The sequence below is a fragment of the Capsicum annuum genome, chromosome 1 (assembly GCF_002878395.1).
Source record: "Capsicum annuum cultivar UCD-10X-F1 chromosome 1, UCD10Xv1.1, whole genome shotgun sequence".
Taxonomy (NCBI): Eukaryota; Viridiplantae; Streptophyta; class Magnoliopsida; order Solanales; family Solanaceae; genus Capsicum; species Capsicum annuum.
Genome location: NC_061111.1, coordinates 63359841 through 63381366, shown reverse-complemented (window position 1 = coordinate 63381366; position 21526 = coordinate 63359841). Strand labels below are relative to the sequence as shown.

At 35.6% G+C, this 21526-nt stretch overlaps 1 long non-coding RNA gene across 1 annotated transcript; it reads right to left on the bottom strand.

Annotated features, from left to right (window-relative positions):
* Positions 1-1962: 1962 nt before the first annotated feature.
* LOC107845017 lies at positions 1963-21360 on the bottom strand. The gene is made up of 3 exons (XR_001666678.2): positions 21274-21360; positions 19831-19984; positions 1963-2088 (listed from the first exon to the last, which is right to left on the bottom strand). It is a non-coding gene; the product is annotated as an uncharacterized LOC107845017 (long non-coding RNA).
* Between the last annotated feature and the right edge of the window lie 166 nt (positions 21361-21526).

Below are 21526 nucleotides of genomic sequence, written 5' to 3'. Positions count from 1 at the left end.
GAATCTAAGTCACTGAGCAGGAGGAATAGTAGTATGATCGGTTCCTACATCATGTGGGGATACAACGCTGGAAGACGGTTAACGGGGTGAACGCTTGCATGTAACTCATGGATAAAGATAACATAATGTCATTATTTCAAAACCAAATTAATAACTATAAGCAATCATATAGATATGTATGTATGCATATATGTATGCATGTATGTATGTATATATATATATATATATATATATATCGTGCCGAGATAGGGAACGTAGTTTAGCATGCATTTAAAACCTTAACCTGGATTGTGTAGCTTTGCCGTCCTAAAGGCACCCATGGGCTATATGGGTTCAGCTCCCCCTACTGAAAGGGCCCCTGTGTGTGTTAGACGCATGACCAGAGAAAAATTTGAGATGACTAGTACATTTCCCAAAATATAAAGTGTAACATCATGCACACGGTCACCAAGACCAAACCTCACATCGACAAACATGAGTTTCCAGTATCCGTACCCTTGGGACCTCCACCTTCTACGGCTTTGCTACACGACTCCCTTTAAGCCCATATTAAAATTATTTACACATTCTCAATCATTTATCAAGGAGTCTTTTAATTAGGCATTAACCGTTGGTATCATTAAACCAAAATTAGAGCTTGCAAGTCTATTACCTTATGCCAAAACTATTAAACCAAATTAGAATCCACCATTTCCAATTGTAACAAAACCATTTATAATCAAACCATGGCTACCAAGGCCTTTCCAAACCATATGAAATCAATCAAAACCAATTCATGTTCCATTTACCATTTATGCAATGCAAGAATTCTAAGAATAGTTAAACTATGTGATAAAATCATTCTCATTGACAATTTCACAAACGGATTGAGGGTATGCCATTATCAAAATCAAAATCATCCAATTTGGGGCTCAACTGTGACCCCTCAATTCAATAACCATTTCCATGTACCCACATGTGAAAAACTATAATTAAAACATGGAAAATCATAATTAAACCATGAGAAACAATATTCATCCATGAACAATCCAAACCCCCAACCTTTATTTCAAAACCATAACAACACCATGAAAACCATACATTAAAATATATGCCTTTAATAAAATAACAATGAGGGAAGAGTCACATGCCTGAATTATAAAAATTCATGGAGAGAAATTGATCTTTAGGCCCTTAGATGACCACTTTGGATAAACCCTAGCCATTTTTGCTTGAGAGGTTATTGAGAGAGTAAAAAAGATGTTTAACCTTGTAAAGTGTGTAATGAATAACTAAAAAGTGTTATAGGAAAGTGGGGCCGTAAGGGTTTTGAGTGGAAAATGTACAAAGTGCCCCCATTTAAAAACTATAAAAAAAACGCAGGTGGTTACGAGTCGACCCCTTGACTCATGACCACAACATATGACTCTTACCCTTGAGTCCACTACAAGAATCTTAACTTTTTGTGGCGACTAATGTCGCTGATAAAGTATAAAAAATTGCCACTATTAATTTTTAGTGGCGACATAAGAGTCGTAGCAATTACTTTCATAACTAAAAGTTTTTTGTGACGACATATGTAAGACGCCACAAGACATACATTCTGTGGCGACAAAACTTGCCACAAAAAAGAAAAAAATACGCCACAAAACAAAGTTCAAAAAATTAATGTTGGGATAGTCGCCACTGTAGATGAGGCTTTACCTGCGACCATTATCGCCACAAATGTTTTAGTGGCGATCTTTTGTCGCCACAGAAGGTTGAATTTTTTTTTTAAATTAACTTTTTGTGGTGACTATGGGTCGCCACTAATACTTCCTTTTTATGGTGACTATGGGTCGCCACTAATACTCACATTTTGCGGCGACTATGGATCACCACTAATACTCACTCTCGCCCCCCCCCCCCCCCAAAAAAAAATATAAATTATATAATAATACAACTATAGTACTTAAAGGTACAAAGACGATATTAAAATATTTCTCCACAAGAGAATTATAAAGTTTTTAATGGGTAACAAATCAGTGTGATATACATATGAGAAAGAAAATCACAAAATATCTTCAAACTTCTCATGGCTAACAATTCCCATCATGAAATTACCTGTTCCTGAAATAAAAAAAAAGCGAAGTTTCAATTCTAACTTATTAAAACAAAATAGATTAAAAGGACAATGAAACTAACAGAAAGATCTAGCCAGTAAAAAAGAAAGATCTCAATTCAGCAAACACCATCAAACTTATTCATGCTAGGCATTAATTCCTAACACTTTTTTTTCTTAAGGACTTAAGAATTATCTAAGACACTCATGAGATCATTTACTTAACTTCCACTTCATTTTATTCATTATGTGGTCCTAAAATTCTGTTAACTCTCAAAATTTTCAAAAATTTTTGCTAGAGTTTCCTTTGTAAATAGGCCTATCAAAAACCTGTCAGCTAACCAGAATACATATAAATATGTTTCACAGAGCGTTACAACAAATATGTTACTCAACTGATAATACATGAGGCTCCACTTGGCCTTATAGTCAAATATTACGTACAATCAACACAAAATGGATCCATAGAGAACTTTAAACTCATTAGAATCAATTTTTCTTTTAGTGGAACTAAAAGGATCAAAAATTCTTTTAGTGGAATAACTTTTGTTCAGTTTTTAATTACTAACACAAAAAATAAAGAAACAAAACCAAAAATATTTCAAAGTATCTAAAATTGTACCTTCAAAGCTTTGCAAGCATATAATTTCTCTATTTTTTGGGCGAGTTAGAATGGAAAGAAATATAAGGGTGTTTGCAAGCATATAATTTCAAACAATTCTCTATTTTCCATGCTTGAGTAACTTAGCTTTCTATGCTTGTTGGCTTCACAATTATGTTTGTAACTTATTTTAGATATTAAGCATGTAACGATAAAGTAGTTGTTAAAATAGAAGTACGCATCACTTTTATCTCTCTCTTTCTCTCTCTCTCTCTATATATATATTATGCAGTGATGTACGTAGTGCGTAGTTTTTAAAATCAGATCATAATAATCAACTTAAAAGAGGAGAATTTGTAGCGTCTTTCATAAATAGACACGTACGAAAAGGTATTATTTATTATTTTTCTAAATAAAAATTAATGCAGGAAAATAAACAAGGCAGACAAATATTGATATGGGCAGTTTAACAAAAATGGTAAGGAACTATTCACGTAAAATTAACATGCCAAGCAAAATGATCTACACATTCTAAATAAGGATAAAAGTGGGTACCCAAAAATAATATATTAAATAGCAATATATCAATATCAACCCTAATCACAATGAACAAATAATAGCAATTAACATTAGCTAATCCGCCATAATTGCAAGAAATCTGTCCGCAAGAAATATGTTTTCGACATCCAACAGAATAGCATTTCAGCAGCAACATAATTAGTAATCGAATAAAGGATCATTAAATCCGGATTTAGGTTAAGAATAAGCACTACCATGACTGAAATTTTCACGCATGACAGTACAGATGATAAAATAAACACAACCAGCAGATTTCACCAGATTCACAACAATCATTTCATCAATTTTTAGATCATGAAAAGTAAACAAACAACAAGTAAAATTTGAGCTCACACCATAAAATAGACTCTTAACACCCATTGATTTTCGGTGAAGAGAATTACTGGGTCTAGGCATGGACATGGGGGAAAGAACGACGGCTGTCGGCGGCGTTTTGAAAGGCGCCAGATCCGGCTGCTGGCAGTGGCGGCGGACTGAGAGATGGTGACGCCATGGCTGGTGCGTCGATATTGATGATAGAGAAGAGATCAGAGAGAGCGTGATGGCTGATTTGACGTGACTGGTGGCATTGGATGTTATGACGGTGGGAGAGGAGGATAGAGACGGCTTGTGGTGGTTTCGCCGGAGCATCGAAGTAATGGCTCTGATATAGAGGGAAGATGGAGAGATAAGGCCTTGGGGGTCATTTCACCGGCCAGCGGTGGATGGCGGCGAAGAGGAGGTAGCGACGGAGGGTTTTTGGAGAGATGAAGAGGAAGAAAAGAAAGGGAGGTGGATGAATTTGGAGAAAAAAATATTTTGGATTAGGGTTTTGTTTATCCTTTAAAAGAAAAGGGAGGCTAATCTGATCTCAGCCATTGAATCAATTCAGATCAACGACTGAGATTAAAATAATTTAAAAAGATGTCCAGAAATTAATTTGAAATTAAAATGTCATCAATTAGGCTAAAATGGGTATTAAATTAGGTAAAATTGGATAGAAAATGGATAAAAGATAAATGAATTTAGACAAAGTAATTTTAATTTAGGTTGTTATTTAAATAATAGTAAATAATAATAAATAATAGTAATAATAGTATAAAATAAATAATAGATAAATAATAATAATAATAATAATAGATAATAATAATTAATAATAATATTAATAATAAAATAAATAATACTAACTAATGAAAAAGTAGACAATGTATTTGCAAAAATGTGAGTATGCACAGTTACCAATAATTTAATAAAATTATGTAAAAAATGTTATAGTTGAATTAATAAATTGTAAAAAATGATATCAAAAAATTAATAAAATAATTTGTATATTTTAAATCATGAATGTGGCACGTCGAAAATTTGTTTGATGCAAGAAAAATGTGTAAAAGATACTAAAATTTAAAAGTTAATAATTTTGCTAAAATATCAGCCTAAATGTGTACCGGGAGGTCAAAATTGAGTGTCAACAATTATAATCACTATTTTTTTTTTAATTTACCTATATAAGTGGGCAGAATAACAAAGTAGAAGTATTAGTGGCGACAAAAAAGATGGCCATAACTAATCTCCCTTTAGCAGCAATTAAGTCGCCACAAAAGCCTTTTAATAGCGACAACTCGTAGGTCCCCACTAACCCAAATTTTATTGAAAAAATTACTACATATTTGTGGCGACCTACACGTAGTCGCCACTAAATATGTCATTATTAGTGGCGACTAAGTCGCCACAAAAGACTTTTAGTAGCAACATATCCTAGGTCGCCACTAACCCAAATTTTATTGGAAAAATTACTACATATTTGTGGCGACCTACACATAGTCGCCACTAAATATGTCATTTATTAGTGGCGACTTTACTGGTCGCCCCTAAATCTTATACCTTTTGTGGAAACCTTTGTATGTTGCCACAAAAAATTCTAAGTTTTGTGGCAACTATTTGTGTTGCCACTGAAAGTCGTCACAAAAAACTGTATTTCTTGTAGTGTTCATCACCAAGACAATGAGTTGGACACCCACACACTATCCACCATATGAATTTCTAACCCTAATCGTGATCTGACCATACGACACGAATCTTCTAGTCGTATTCAAGATAGAACCCAAAGAGATTGGACACTGGACAACTTATGACTCAACCCTACCACTTGTTACCTATCCTTACGACTCTTAGTGAGCCACTCGTACTCAGAGCTAAGTCAAGTCACTAAGTTTCTAATTTGATGAAGGTCCGTCCTAACAATTCATTACCACCACTAATGACTCATATAGAAAACCCAACCACTACCCACTGAACCCTAATGACTAGGTCACCGTACCCATACCATATGACTCATATGGTTAAGTCATCAACAAGATAGTGAGCTCAAAGCTCAGGAATTTTCAGGGGACAAAACCCAGGGTGTTTCAATTCTCCCCCACTTGGATCATTCGTCCTTGAATGATAGGACAAGGCAATAACTAGCATGATTAAACCCCCAAACATCTCTACGCTTACCTTTAAGACTGAAAACAGATTCCCAAGGAATTCACAATCTACCTTTAACAAAGATATAAAACAAGGGTGTTAAGAACAACAAATACCTCATGCACGATTTTTCAAAATGGAGAATAGGAATGGATACTTGGACTTCATGTCCTCTTCAACTTCCCAAGTTGCCTTTTTGACCTTGTGGTTCCTCCATAGAACCTTTACAGAAGCTACATCCTTGGTTCTTAACCAACGAACCTGCCGATCCAAAAGCTCAACCAAGACCTCCTCATAAGATAAGAAATCTGAAATACCAATATCCTTGATAGGCACAATTTACGACGGATCACCCGCACACTTTCTAAACATAGAAAAATAAAACACCAAGTGAATGGAGCTCAAACTAGAAGGCAACTCCAACTCATATGCAACATTGCTAATCCTCTTCAATACCATGTATGGACCAACATACCGGGGACTTAGCTTCCCCTTCTTCCCAAATTGTATTACTCTCTTTATGGAAGACACATTCAAGAACACCCTATCCCTATCCCTAACCTCAAACTCTAACTCCCTATGCCTCAAATCTGCATAGGATATTTGGAGACTCTAGGCAGCTTTAAGCCTATCCCAAACTACCTTCACTTTTTTCATAGCTTGGTGAACTAAATTCGAGCAAAACATCTCCTCCTCACTAACCTCAAATTTCCTAATAGGGGACCTACACCTCTTACCATACAATGCCTCAAACGGAGCCATCCCAATGCTAGAGTGGTAGCTATTATTTTATGCAAACTCTACACAAGGCAAATGCTAAACCCAACTACTACTATAGTCAACCACGCAAGCTTGAAGTATATCTTCCAATGTCTGAATAGTCCTTTCTGCTTGCCCATTCGGCTGCGGATGGAAAGCATAACTAAGACTCACCTTAGTCCCCAAACCTTTCTAAAATGACCTCCAGAAGTGCGATGAAAACTGAATACCACGATCTGAGTCTATGATTCCTTAGACCGTTAGACCCGAAAGGTTATTTTTAAATTCCAAAATGAGCCCTCATGCAACTTAATAATCTCATGGAGGTACAACCTTACATAATCTTTAGCCAAAAAATTTGTCCTCACTGGAAAGAAGTGAGTAGATTTTTTCATCCTATCCATGATGACCAAAATCGAATCAAATGATTTTGAGATTGTGGAAGACCGGTAATAAAATCCATATTGATCACTTCCTACTTTCACACAAGCAACTCAACTTCTTGATACAATCCCCCAGGCCTCATGTGCTCAACTTTCTCTTATTGGAACACCATACACTTAGATACAAAACTAGCCACATTCCGCTATATATTATTCTACCAATACATCTCCTTAAGGTCATGATACATTTTTGTCGAGTCAGGATGAATAGAAAAACGTGACTCATACACCTCAACCAAGATCCTCTCTCATAATCCATCGATGTCTAGAACCCACAATCTCTCTTAGTACCGCAAGGTACCATCACCACTAACCTCGAAAGCCATTACTTTCTGCCCACCTACATCACCCTTGATCTTCATAAGGATATGATCTAACACTTGCTTCTCTTTCACCTCAGCACCCAGGGATGACTTCACCACCTCCTGAACAAACACACCACCATCCTTAGAGTTTAAGAGACATACTTTAAGTTTAGCCAAACGGTGAACACATTTCACGAATTCATGGTTGCCCTCATCCATATGATCTAGACTCTCCATGGATAACCTGCTAAGAGCATCAGCAACCAAGCTAGCTTTACTTGGATGGTAGTGAAGACTCGTGTCGTAATCCTTGAGCAGCTCAAGCCATATCCTTTGCCTGAGGTTCCGCTCTTTTTGAGTAAACATATACTATAGGCTCTTAGATCTGAAAAGATATCCATATGTACTCAATACAAATAATGATGCCAGAGTTTTTATGCGAACACCACAACCAAAAGCTCAAAGTCATGAGTCGGATAATTCTTCTCATGCTCCTTCAGCTATCTAGAGGCATAAGCTATCACTTTTCCATGCTGCATTAATACGTAATCAAGCCCCATACGAGACGCATCACAATAGACCACAAACCCATCGCTGCCTTTAGGAAAAGTCAAGACTGGAGCTGAAGTCAACTTCTCCTTCAACTTCTCAAACTACCCTCACAAGCATCAAACCATAAGAAATTTATCTTTTTCTGAGTTAACTTAGTCAATGGGATAGCTAAAGTTGAAAAACTCTCCACGAACCTCCTATAGTAACCGGCTAAACCCAAGAAGATCCAAATATCGATTAGAGTCGTGGGTCTAGGCCACTTCTTAATCACTGGAAGCTTGCACAAATCCACCATAATCCCTTCACTAGATATGACATAACCCAAAAAAGTGACAACGTTCAACCACAATTCATATTTCAAGAATTCGGCATACAACTACTGGTCCTTCAGGTTCTGTAATAAAATGTGAAGGTGATCAACATGATCCAACTCTCTCTTAAAGTACACCAAAATATTATCTATGAATACAATGACGAACAAATTAAGAAACTAACAAAAAACTCTATTCATCAAGTTCATGAATGTCGTCGGGGCATTAGTCAACCCAAAAGACATAAACAGAAACTCGAAATGCCCATACCGGGTACAAAAAGCAATCTTAGAAATATCCACCTCCTTAATCTTTAGTTGATGATACCCAGACCAAATATCAATCTTAGAGAAAAAACTTATCACCCTGAAGCTGGTTAAACAAATCATCTATCCTTAAAAGTGGGTATTTTTCTTTACCGTTACCTTATTCAGTTGTCAGTAGTCAATACATAAATGAAGGGAACCATCCTTCTTACGCATGAATAACACCATTGCACCCTAAGGAGACACACTAGGACGGATGAAACCCTTGTCTAAAAGATTATTTAATTGCTCCTTAAGTTCTTTTAACTCAGTCAAAGCCATTCTATAGGGAGGAATAGAGATAGGACGAGTGTCCAGAACAAGATCTATCTAAAAATCAATCTTCCTATCGGGAGGAACGCCAGGAAGATCATCAGGAAAGACCTCGGGGAATTCATTCACCACCAGGACAAAATGTAAAAAAGGACCCTCTGAGTTAGAATCTTTGACCCGGACCAGATGATAGAGACACCCCTTGGAAATTAATTTTGGGCTCTAAGATATGATATAAAACTTTCCCTAGGAGCTAGAGAACCCCCCTCCCATTCAATAACCATCTCATTAGGGAATTTAAAGATGAATTATGAGTTCGACAATCTAAAAAAACATAGCATGAGTGCAACCAATCTATCTCTAGTATGAAATAAAAATCAACCATGACTAATTTAAATAGATCCACCCAAGTCTCTCAACCATTCACAGATACCACACAACCCTTATAAACTCTTTTAGCCACCATAGAGTCACTCACCGGGGTAGAAACAAAAAAGGGGTCCGAATACACTTGGGACCAAAACCAAAATGCACAGCCATAAATAGGGTCACATAAGAAAAAGTGGACTCCAAATCAAGTAAATAATACACATTATGAGAAAAGAGTTTTAATATACCAGTAATGATATTAGTGATACCTCAGACTCCTGATGAGTAGTGAGAGCATAGAGTCGGTTCCAACCAGTGCCAGAGCCATATGGTGCACCCTTTGGTGCCGGAGCTAAAGAAGAGGCAATAATAACTTTGTTTGCTCCAGAAGCAACCTTATCCACTGGATAATTTCTAATCATGTTCCTTGATAGACTACAGTTGAAGCACTTGTCCTTTATTTATCATATTAACCCCGATATAATCGACCACAAAATCTATAGAGAGGATAGAGTGGAGCTGACTGGGGGCCACTAACCTTTGATTGGGCACCCCGTGCCCTAAAATTGTCACCACCATAAAAATACCCTTCACTCGATGACTTTGGGTAGGAAACACTAGCCGTCAAGTAATACCTCAATTTTCCCTACTTCTTCTTTGACCACTTCCCATTATCCCTGCCACTCTACTGTTGGGCACCACTCTACTAAAAAAACCTGAACTTCTTGCTTTGCCTTTCCCCTTATCTCCACCTACTTCTTCTTCTCTTCCTCCACCTACTGCACAACCAATCTAGAGATATCCATGTCCTTGTTCAATAAGGCAACCTCACTCTCTAAAATCAAGTCTCGAGACAACTCGAAAGAAAACTTTCTCATTTTATACCTTATGCTAGAAACCAACTTCAGAGCATACCGAGACAACTGGTGAAACTTTATGGTATACTTCTTGACTGACATCTTACCTTGTTTCAAGTTGACAAACTCTTTTGCCTTTGGTTTCCTCACCTCCTGAGGAAGAAAGCAGTCCAGAAAAGCTCTAGAAAAATCATTCCACAAGGCTGTCTCAGCATCACCACCCCTAGATAGTTCCTATTCCTCAAACCATTTGTAGGCTACATGTTTAAGTTGGTAGGCAGTAAATTCCACATCCTCCATATTGGTGGCATGCATAACACGAAAGATCTTTTCCATCTCATCTAAAAAAAACTCGGGAATCCTCCTTGACCTCAACTCCAGTAGAGGTTAGAGGGTCCAACCTTATAAACAGTCCAACCCTTCTAGCCTCAGAAGATGGAGTAACAGATGCACCATGCTCAGCCTGAGAAGCTACCAATTACGCTAATATATAAATAGACTGATGAAACACAGCATTCGTCACATCAGCCTAAGGATCTCGAGAAGGACTAGTGCGCATTAGTGGAACTCCAGGAGGGCAATTAGGAACTAGACTCCTAGACCGAGTCTGGACCCCAGAAGTAGGATGTGTCTCATCAACATTATCCCCAAGTGGGACAGAGGAGTTTCCATGAGCTTCGGATTATCGAGAAGGCATGATCTAAAAAGTGAACAAATAGGTATTAGAGAAGATTTCAGGACCTTAAACTCTACTGCTCAAAAATTGAACACAAGAAAAAAAATTCCTAAATTCCTTATAGCCTCTCCCTTATAAGTGTGGCGCGCTACACAACCATAAAAGAGACTCTACTCGACACGGCTTTGTCGGACACCTAATTGACCATGAACCAAGGGCTCTAATACCAATCTAACAAGACCCGAACCAGGGCCTAGTCGTGTCGGGTGTCTCAAGTCTAACCAGAATTGGAGACCACCACCAATACCCTACTGTAAACAACCCTACACCCTATGTCGGATGAATTTTAAACATAAAATAAGATAAGACAATGTTAAATTAAAGACATGAATGTAAGCTTAAAATAAAATCTGAAAACCGCAACCAATTAACTATCCATTTCCAATCCCAATGCCAATACCAATACCAATACTAACACTAATATCGATACCACCCATGCCCATAGTAGTTCGACAAAACCTCCAACCAGAATCAAAGAATATCTGATTGGGACATACCCTCGGCCATAGCTAAAACCAAAACCAAAGAAATAATAATGAAAAAAAAGTCCATAGCTGTAATACCCCAGAAAATTTTTTGTCGAAATTTTGTGTGTAAACGTATTGGGTCCTATCTTTTAGAATGATTTATGATTTTTTTCATGTGGAATTTCCTAGAGTTAGACCCACCATTCCGAAAAGCATCAAATAGGCTTTCCAATGATATATGGATCATCCAAAACAGACACCCGAGCGATGAGTTACGAACATTCCGATCGAACAGTGAATAGTGATGAATAGTAAAGCGTGCAGGAAAAAGTACTGAGGCCAGGTGTATTTTTTCTCCAACTTTAAACAACCATAACTCCTTGTACATAATGATCTGGGTGAGCTACTATATATCAACGGAAAGCTCTGAGAGTCCTCATTCTAATGAAATTGGTTTCATTCAATTTGGATATTAGAGTAAAACGTTATGGTCGATTTACTTCAGCCTATCAAAACAGTCCCCCATGGATAGATTTGGGTTTTATTTGTTTCTTAGGGGCATTTTGGTCTTTCACCAATCTTTTAAACCTCTATAAATACCCTATTCAGATGAAAACTTGTATTATTTTTCTCTCATTTCTCTTATATGTGTGTGTGTGTGTGTGTATATATATATATATATATATATATATATATCAAGTTAGGGTTAGGGTTTTGAATTGGGGGAAATTAATTGGAGGCTTTGATTCAAGAATTGCTTCCGTCAATCTCTTCCGGCTACGGAGTCTAAGGTATGCAAGTGTTTATCTATGGACGAAATCCCTTTTTGAAAGTTCAAGTTATGTGTGTATATATATATATATATATATTTTAGACTTTGATGATGTATATATATATATGTTGATTGATATTTGATGGTTGAGATATATATGAGGATTGTGTATGTAACTTGATTTATATATATGATGATTATGCATATTGGTTGATATATATATATGTGTAGTGATGGTGTATGTTGGTTGATACATGCATGTGATGATTATGTGTGTTGGATAAGATATATGGGGTGGCGGAAAACATAAAAATTTGACGAATTCACCAATGCCTAAAAGTGCATGTAAGGTGTTTGTGGAATTGTCTAAGAGGCTATAAATTTAAGTTCTTAGGATATAATAAGTTCTAAATGAATAGACTACTGTCTATGTATATGTTCAACATGAACTCCATGCTATTGTCTAAAATTGGGGATGTTGTGTGAAAGGCTTATGGTATGGTTGTAAGTGCGGACGAGGGATTTAGTTGGTGGAATTAAGATGAATGATGCTGTTGTAGTACATGTAGTTGTTCATACTGACCTATGCCCTAAATGGTGCATGCAAGGTAATTGTAGAAACGCCTAGTTAAAGAAGAATGGATCGTATGACCCGTTGTGATTGAAGTGATGAGTTCATACCATACTTGTATGCTACGTGTTTACTATGATGCTTAAGGGAAATGATAAGTCCATTAGGCCACGCTAAGTGTGAAATGTCTAATTATGGGTCGAATTGCATATATCAAGATCTTAAAGGAAAGAACCTTGAGAAGTGAACCATTATGTGTTGAATGTATGTTATTTGTGTGTATCCTGATTGGATGAACTATGTTATGTTGTATTCTTCCTTAACCATATGCATCCTTTTTGAATGATCTACGATGTAATGGCATGAGATCCCAATACTTGTGTATATGAATAAGATCTTCAAATAATTGGTGTGAGGTATTAATGAATGCATGGTGCATGATGGCCTGTGGGCATGTGAGTATGCGTTGTTGTATACTACGTATTACTTATGTTATTGATTGCTGGGGGTACGTATGCCCGAAATAGTCTGCTGGTCTAGAGCTAAGTCAGTTTCGTGATAATCTTAGTCGTGCTACGATCGATGAGTTTTTGATGATTTGAGAACTTAAAATGAATTCCGTGAGAACTTAGTATGTGGGGTTTTGAACAAAAATATCTTTTCATTCTTGTGCTCAAAGAATTGATTTTATCATTGGAATTTCATGATTTTGTAAAGTGGGTAAATACCCTATATGTTTTAATGACGAATTATGAGGTTATGAAGATATAAATTGTTTAAGCTTTGATGTACATGATTACTTTATTATTCCCAAGTTATGATTTGATATGGTGAATTTCATATTTCTACCATGAGTTGATATTTCAAGTGTTTTCAAGATATGATTTATGGAACTTTGAATCGTCCAATATTGGTATACATAATAACCTTATTATCTTGTTTTCTTGAATTGAGATTTTATGCCATAAATTGCATACCACTACTATGAATTTTTTTTTTTGAGGATTCTTGATATAAGAGCCATGATTTGAGTTACATTACGACATATAAAATTTTACTATGATTTGAAGATCTTAAATGCTTTTCAAAAGCTATTGTCATGATTTTAATATTGAAATGAAAGAATGATCATTTGAGAATATTGATTTGTATCCGCAGAGTCGGGATGATTTATATTGATTTTAAGCTCGCAGAGACGAAATGCTTTTGTTATTGATACCATGTTGGTGTTGAGGAAAATTAAAATATTTTGAGCTAAAATGTGTTGAGTTAGGAATCCACAAATTGATATGATTTGATAAATGAGAAAGAGATTTGATTCGGTCTTTATGATAGACCCTTGTGATGTTGTGGTGGATTTTCTAACGCGTTCTGAGCTAGTCGGGGAGTATTACTTAGCACTGAGAGGGAAATTTGGTATTTCCCCAAACCTATGTGCCACCATAGGGTTGTTGATGATGATATTATTGGCCAGAGAGCCGAATTGTGATTATGAAAGTTTTAAGGTTGTACTCCCTGGCGAGAGTACAACACTCCTGTCAATGGGAGTGCTCTCCCTAGGAGGGCAAACATTGGTATTCCACATGGATCACGTGGGGTTGTCGGTTATAGGAAACTCCCCTGTCCATAAGAGTATGTTTCTTGAACTATCGAGTCGCTTCGAGTCTTGAGTTGATGAGTTTGGTTGTCTATGATAAGTCATGAGAATTTATGATGAATATTGATGAATTTATGATGATTTATGGGATTTTACTTATGGTTTCCTCTCTATATATTATGAGAAGTATGGATAATGAAATTCAAGCCATGTGAGTCTTCATTTTCCGTACGCATGTTTTACGAAATCAAAGATATTATTAAATTATTACGTACACCCCCACATATTCAGTTGCTAATGAGGAGTCATGGTGAGTTATGTAACTATTTCCCACGGTTTCTGTGTTAGTATAAATCTTCAGGAGTCAGGGGTGTGAGTGTATTCGATTGATCAATGTTGGTATCATGTGATTCAGTAATTCAGTACCCCAGTACAGTAGTGAGTTCCGAGGACAGTAAAGTGGTATCCGAGCTGTGGTATTTGGAGTCGTTATAGTTGTTATAGTGGTTGTGAACTGTGCATTCATATATGTGTACTCGTTCGTTATTCTCATGATTATTCTGTTGATTAAATGTTCATGCATAAGCCCTTGCATTTAGCCTTCCCTGCTTGCATACTCGGTACATCTTAGTACTGACGCATTCGCGTTATGGTGTTCTTTTATTTTGGGGCACCATAGGTTCAGAGGAGTGAAACTTGGAGCATCTTAGAAGTCACTTGTATAGCAGCAGTGAATCCTCATCATCCGAGGATGTTGTTATTACAGTATTTGATTTTAGTAGACGGAGTTAGTTGGGGAATTGTCCCTTCAACTCTACAGTTCAGGCAGTGTAGAGGCTTTTCAGATAGATGTATTAGAGTGTGGTTTAAGGTATTGTATATTTCTAGATGTTTGAACCTTATGGCAAGTGTTAGCCAGTTTTCGCATGTATTTTATTATATTATGCAGTGAACAGGTACAGATATCAGAAAAAGAGTTAGCTTGTGGTCCTTCGGGATCATAAGCATCGTATGGCGTTTCGGTTCTTGGGAATCGGGGCATTACAATAGCATGAAATGGGGCCTTTCGGAGTATGAAAGCATACCACTTCACTCTGACTCAAGTTGTCCTCGAATTCAAGCCACCGAGAAAGAGAAATAGTAGTATGGCCAATTTCTGCATCGCGTGGGGATACAACGCCCGAGTACGGTTAGCGGGGTGAACACTAGCATACAACTAAGGGATAAAGATAAGATAATGTCATCATTTCAACACCAAATTAATAACCATAAGCAATCACACACATACACACATATATATATTGTCGGGATAGGGAACAGGGTCTAGCATGCATTTAAAAAACTTAACCTTGGTTGTGTAGCTTTACCGTCCTAAAGGCATCCATGGGATATATGGGTTCAGCTTCCCTTGCTGAAAGGGCCAGTACGTGTTAGCCACATGATAGGAGATAAACCTGAGATGACTAGTACATATACTAAAATATAAAGTGTGACATCATGCACACGATCACCAAGAACAAACATCACATCGGCAAACATGAGTTTCTAGTATCGGTTCTCCTGGGACCTCTACCTTCAATGATTTTGCTAAACGACCCCCTTTAAGCCCATATTAAAACTATTTACACATTTTCAGTCATTTATCAAGTAGTCTTTTTATTAAGAATTAACTGTTGGTATCATCATACCAAAATTAGAGCTTTCAAGTTTATTTCCTTATGCCATATAAACCATTAAACCAAATTAGACTTCATCGTTTTCAATTTGATCAAAACCAATTATAATCAAACCATAACCACAAGGCCTTTTCAAACCATAGCCACAAGGCCTTTTCAAACCATATGAAACCAACCAAAACCAATTCATGTTCCATTTACCATTTATGCAATGCAAAAATTCCCAGAATAATTAAACTATGTGACAAAATCATTCTCATTGACAATTCCACAAACAAGTTGACGATATGCCATTATCAAAACCAAAATCATCCAATTTGGGGCTTAACCATGACCCCTTATTTAAATCACGATTCCCATGTACCCACATGTGCAAAACCATAATTAAAATAAGTAAAACCATAATTAAACATTAGAAATAATATTCATTCACGAAAAACCAAACCCCCAATCTTTATTTCAAAACCATAACAACACCATGAAAATTATACATTAAAATATATGCCTTTAGTAAACTAACAATGAGGGAGGAGTCACATGCCTGAATTACAAAGATTCACAGAGAGAAATTGATCTTTAAGCCCCTAGATGATCACTTTGGAGAAATCCTAGCCAATTTTTCTAGAGAGGATTTTGAGAGAGAAAAAAGAGGTTTAACCTTATAAAATGTGGAATGATTGACCAAAAAGTGTTATAGGGACATGGGGTCTTAAGGTTTTTGAGTGGGAAATGTCTAAAGTGTCCCCATTTAAAAACTGTAAAAAAAAATGCAGGTGGTTACGAATTGACCCTTTGACTCGTGACCACAACATATGATTCATACCCTTGAGTCATCACCAAGACAGTGAGTTGGACACCCACACACTATCCACCATAAAACTTCCTAACCCCAATCGTGACCTAACCATATGGCCCGTACGGTCTAGTCGTATCCAAGACAGAACCCAAAGGGATTGGATACTGGACAACTTATGACTCAACCCTTCTACTCATAACCTATACTCACAGCTCTTAGTGAGCCACTCGAACTCAGAGCCAAGTTAAGTCACTAAGTTTCTAATTTGATGAGGGTCTTCCTAACGACTCGTTACCACCACTAATAAATCATTCCCCCAAGTCGTTATCAAGGTAGAAAACTCAATCACCACCCACTGGACACCTAATGACTACTTTACCTCACCTACACCCACACCATATGAATCGTATGGTTAAGTCGTCAACAGGACAGTGAGCTCAAAGCTCAGGAATTTCTAAGGGCCAAAATCCAGGGTATTTCAGTAATATTAGTTTTATTTTAGTCAATTGTGTCTCATGTCTGTTACTCAACTAGCCATATATGGTCTATGATATTCCAAAGCATAACTAAGAGATAATATATCATCGCACACGACCTTAGTCTAGGATTAATAGGCAACATCCTTGTTGTATAAAATCGAGGAGATGTAATAATGATGATTTCAAAATAATGCACATCTGTCCAATCAAAAGACACAATATCTAAACGTCTACAATAGACAAATTTCACCTCCATATGGCCATTACTGTTTGGCTGGCGATTCTCTTTCCCCTCCCTTATTGGCCTATAAAATAAAAACTCTTTATGTCTTCTATAATAAGTATAGAAAATCAAATTCAAATTCAAATTCAATAACAGTGGCAAAAAGAGTTTAGGTGCTAAGAATTACAAGAAACCCCGACCAAAATAACAACAACCACCATTATTTGTCATTGCAAGACCTACTCTTTCTCATAAATAACTATGAAAGACTATTTCGATGGCTCTACAAGGATCAATTAAGAATAAAAATGCATCTCTATTGAATCAACCATTTGGAGAGGATGGATGTCATATTAGATGACCTTACCACCTTCTCCCCCTACACCATCGCCCTAGGTCTTATTTTTTTATCATTATTTCTAATATCAATTTTGTTTACTACTAAGCTTGCACTTGAAAGTGGTAGATGAAAGCGTTTGGACTTTCATATAGAAAAGTTTATTTTGATCTTTTTGTCGCTATGGTACATTATGGTGAAGTTTTTTTGGGGATAATTTAGTGATAATGCAGTGTAATATTAATGAAATTTCGGTTTATGTAAATGTTCATGCTTTTCTCCCATTTTTAAAATTTTATGCAATCTTTTTCTCTTCCTGAAAATCTAATCAACTGATTTCGTCTCTCACAGTCTATTAGCAGTGAATTGATTATAAATTAGTTATGGTTGATTAGAAGAGAGACATTAAGTATTTGATATAGTCTATCTAGATTATTCATTAATGAAAAGCATAGGTTAATTTCACAAGTCCAAAAAATTTTATTCCATAAAGTAGTATATAATACACTGACAAAGTATATCATAATACCTATAGTCTATAATGGACATCCTGTATCATTGATACTCACTTACCAATATATAGATTGGGGCATGAAATTGACTTAAAAAAAGTAATTAAAAAATAAATAAACTAGAATAAGGTACTCGCCCTCGATTAAACATGATGAAACAACTTAGTTACATCATAAGGGAGCCCCATCAGGTAGTGACATGATCCAAAGAGGTTAAGAACAGTATTGGCCGCTAAATCAAAATAATTATTTATTAGGATCATAAAAAATAAATTAATTAAAATAAGAGACTTTTCCCTAATTAAACATCATGGCATCACTTAGAATATCATATAAGAGTCCTCATCATGTTTTGACTTGATCAAAAGAGCTTAAGGACAAGTAATGGCTCAAGGATCAATAATAATTAGCTACAAAGATGATAAATAAATAAAATTAAAATTGAAGAATACAATTATTAAAACATCATGACACAACTTGACTACATCGCATGAGAATCCCCATCATGTGGTTACATAAACCACAAGATGGCTGAGAATCATTAGTAGTTCTTAAAGAAATAATATCCAATTAGTATGAGAATAAGTAATAGTTCTAAAAGCACAAAACTATGATCTAAGAATGTTCTTTATAAAACTATTACTTGTCCTTGAACTCTTTGATTCATGTCACCACTTGTTGAAGACTCTCATATGATGTAACTAAGTTGTGTCAGGATGTTTAATTGATAAAAATTCTCTTGATATAATTTTATTTATATTTTATCATTATTTTAGGTAATTATTTTTTATCTAGGGACCATCACTTGTCCTTAAGCTATGCCATAATGGACAACACACCAACCTTTTCTTCTTGAACATCTTTTTTGGGATATCTTGTTCAGGAACATCTGCTGTATTTTTGACAATCGATTCAGACACTCTTTATGATATGTTGCATCAATATAATCAACTTGTTCCATGGCTTCTTCACTTGCCTCCTCAATTAGAGCATCAAGTTTAGGAACAATGGCATCCACTTCAACTAGTTTAGGATCCCCTTTAATCTGATCAGTTTTTTTGAGAGCATGTTCTTTTGTCTCATATGATTGAGAAGCATTGTGAATTAGAGAAACACCTCAAAGGTCCTCATCAGTATCTTCCTTATCTGCTTCAGTAGGTCCTTTATCAACCGTTAAATCAACTTCAGCAGTTTTGGTCAATGCATATTTTAGACATAACTATCAAATATGCTTATATATAGAATGTATGTGTAACAACAAAAAATAATGTTCATCTTGGTCCTTTGGGACCCTCTTGCTTATTCTCCTTCTAGTTATTTCTTTTTTCCTTCTGCTCTATATTATCAAAAATGCCTTTAATGCATATTCGATATTGAGCACACGCTGAAGTAAACCCCCATATACTTCCGGGTCTACAGAAATTGACCCCTAGTTGATTCCTGATCACCAACATATCTTCTACTTGATTGAACTTCCCTTCTTGACCTTTTTCCTCCCATAACTCTTGCACCTACATTTAGCATCCTCAGTACTATATGCTATATTCTCCTTTCTTAGACTCCTAGGAGATGAAATAAGGATAACTCCTTTAAATTCATCCTTCATGAAGTCTATAACTAGATCTTTCATCTTATCTAGATAAGGGACAAAGAATTTTATGTAGTCATTATTCATCTCATGAATTGTAGGGATAATGTACAGGTTCACAATCTATAAATAATCATAATATTAACGTGAAGTTTAAATCTTTGAAAAAGAATGGATAACCAAGCCAAAGTTCATACCTCTAAGGCTCTCAATTGGTTGATAGGATCACTTTCGACAAATCGATCAATTTTATCGGTGTAGCATGTTTAGATCCTTGTAATAGGCAAAGGAACATCATCTAGTTTTCCTCCATTCTTTTGAATTTGAAGGAAAAGCTTCATATGTCCTAACCTGCAATCACATAAATAATAATAAAAAAAGAAAATAAACATCAAAAAATTTAAAACCTACTAGGATGTTGGTTTATAATAGTTATCATAAATAACCCAAGAAGCCATAGGGCATAGGATGCATTCCTTTTCTCCACATATATATTATGCAAGTTGATTATATTGATTTTGTTCTTGAGGTAGTCCAAAGTCAGGTAAAAGCTTACCTTCTGTCAAGGATACTTCTCAAGAAATCTAATGAATGCATCATTTTAACAAAATTCAAGTTCTCTGCCTTGGACCCTCCATTAGTGAGCAGGGTAGTATGAAAAAAATAAATAAGACAATATTTTAACTTGTTGTCCTTGTTAAACCTACTCCCTCCAACAAGTAAAATGGAGTTCTTCTTCATTGACTAAAAATCACATCTCATGCTTTTTCTTATTTATAACATAATAGAGTAACAAATAGTGTACCATCTGACCATTGAATTTATTAAAATTTTCTGATAACTTCCTAAAATGACCAACACAGGATCTCTTAAACCTTTTTTTCTTAATTTTTTTATTAGCTAAAGTTCTCTTAAACTGAACAAGCAATGGCAACCTAGATCTTACCAAAATATTCGCATGAAAACTATGTACTTCATCAATCCAAGTAGTCATACCATATTTATCGAACATCAATTTGCTTTTCATTGTGAATCTAAAACAAGGGATCATCATTTGCATTTTGTAAAATGGTCTGCTCCATATCAAACTGTCCAGAACCATTTTGATCACCTTCATCAATATACTCGTCTATCTCATGAAACTCATTTGAGAAAGAAATATTTTCATCTTGTACCTTCTTCTTTTTTCTTTTACTATCGTGTGCGATGCTCTCTTTGCTTTTTATTTTTCTACTTGAAGAATGGATGATTATGTTCCCTTCTTTTCCTCTACTTCTTATCATTTTCTTAGATTTGCATACGAATAATAAAATCAAAACAAGTCATATCCCCATTGTTGTCCAAACATGATATCAAAGCTACAGTAATTGATGACTAGTGTTGTAATACACCACAAAGTCTGATGAACAATAACAGAAAAATCCTAAAAATCTATGAATAGGGATGAACATTACTAGCAAGAAGATATTGAATAAGGCAAATAACTAAAAAATATCACAAAATTTCAACAAGATAATGAATATAAAAAAAAATATAAGACAATTCAAAATTTATTAAATCTAAGGTTAAGAAAATAACAAATTTCTCATGAAATTATATCAATATAAACCTAAAAATACTTGGGAGAAAATGAAATTTACCTAGGATGACAAAATTGAACTGCAACGTCAGAAGAAAAGGAACTGCTTTGGAGAGTTTGATCGATTTAAAATAGAGAAGAAAGTGTGGAGATCAAGAAAGAAAGTATTTATAATATTTAATGAAGTAAATACTACTGTGTATCATACAAGACTTTTAAAAGTCATATCTCTAACTCTAAAATTATAAACTATCCCCTGACCCCACAATTTTTTTGACCTTTTGATCTTTCATCCTAGAAAATAAAGCAAAAAC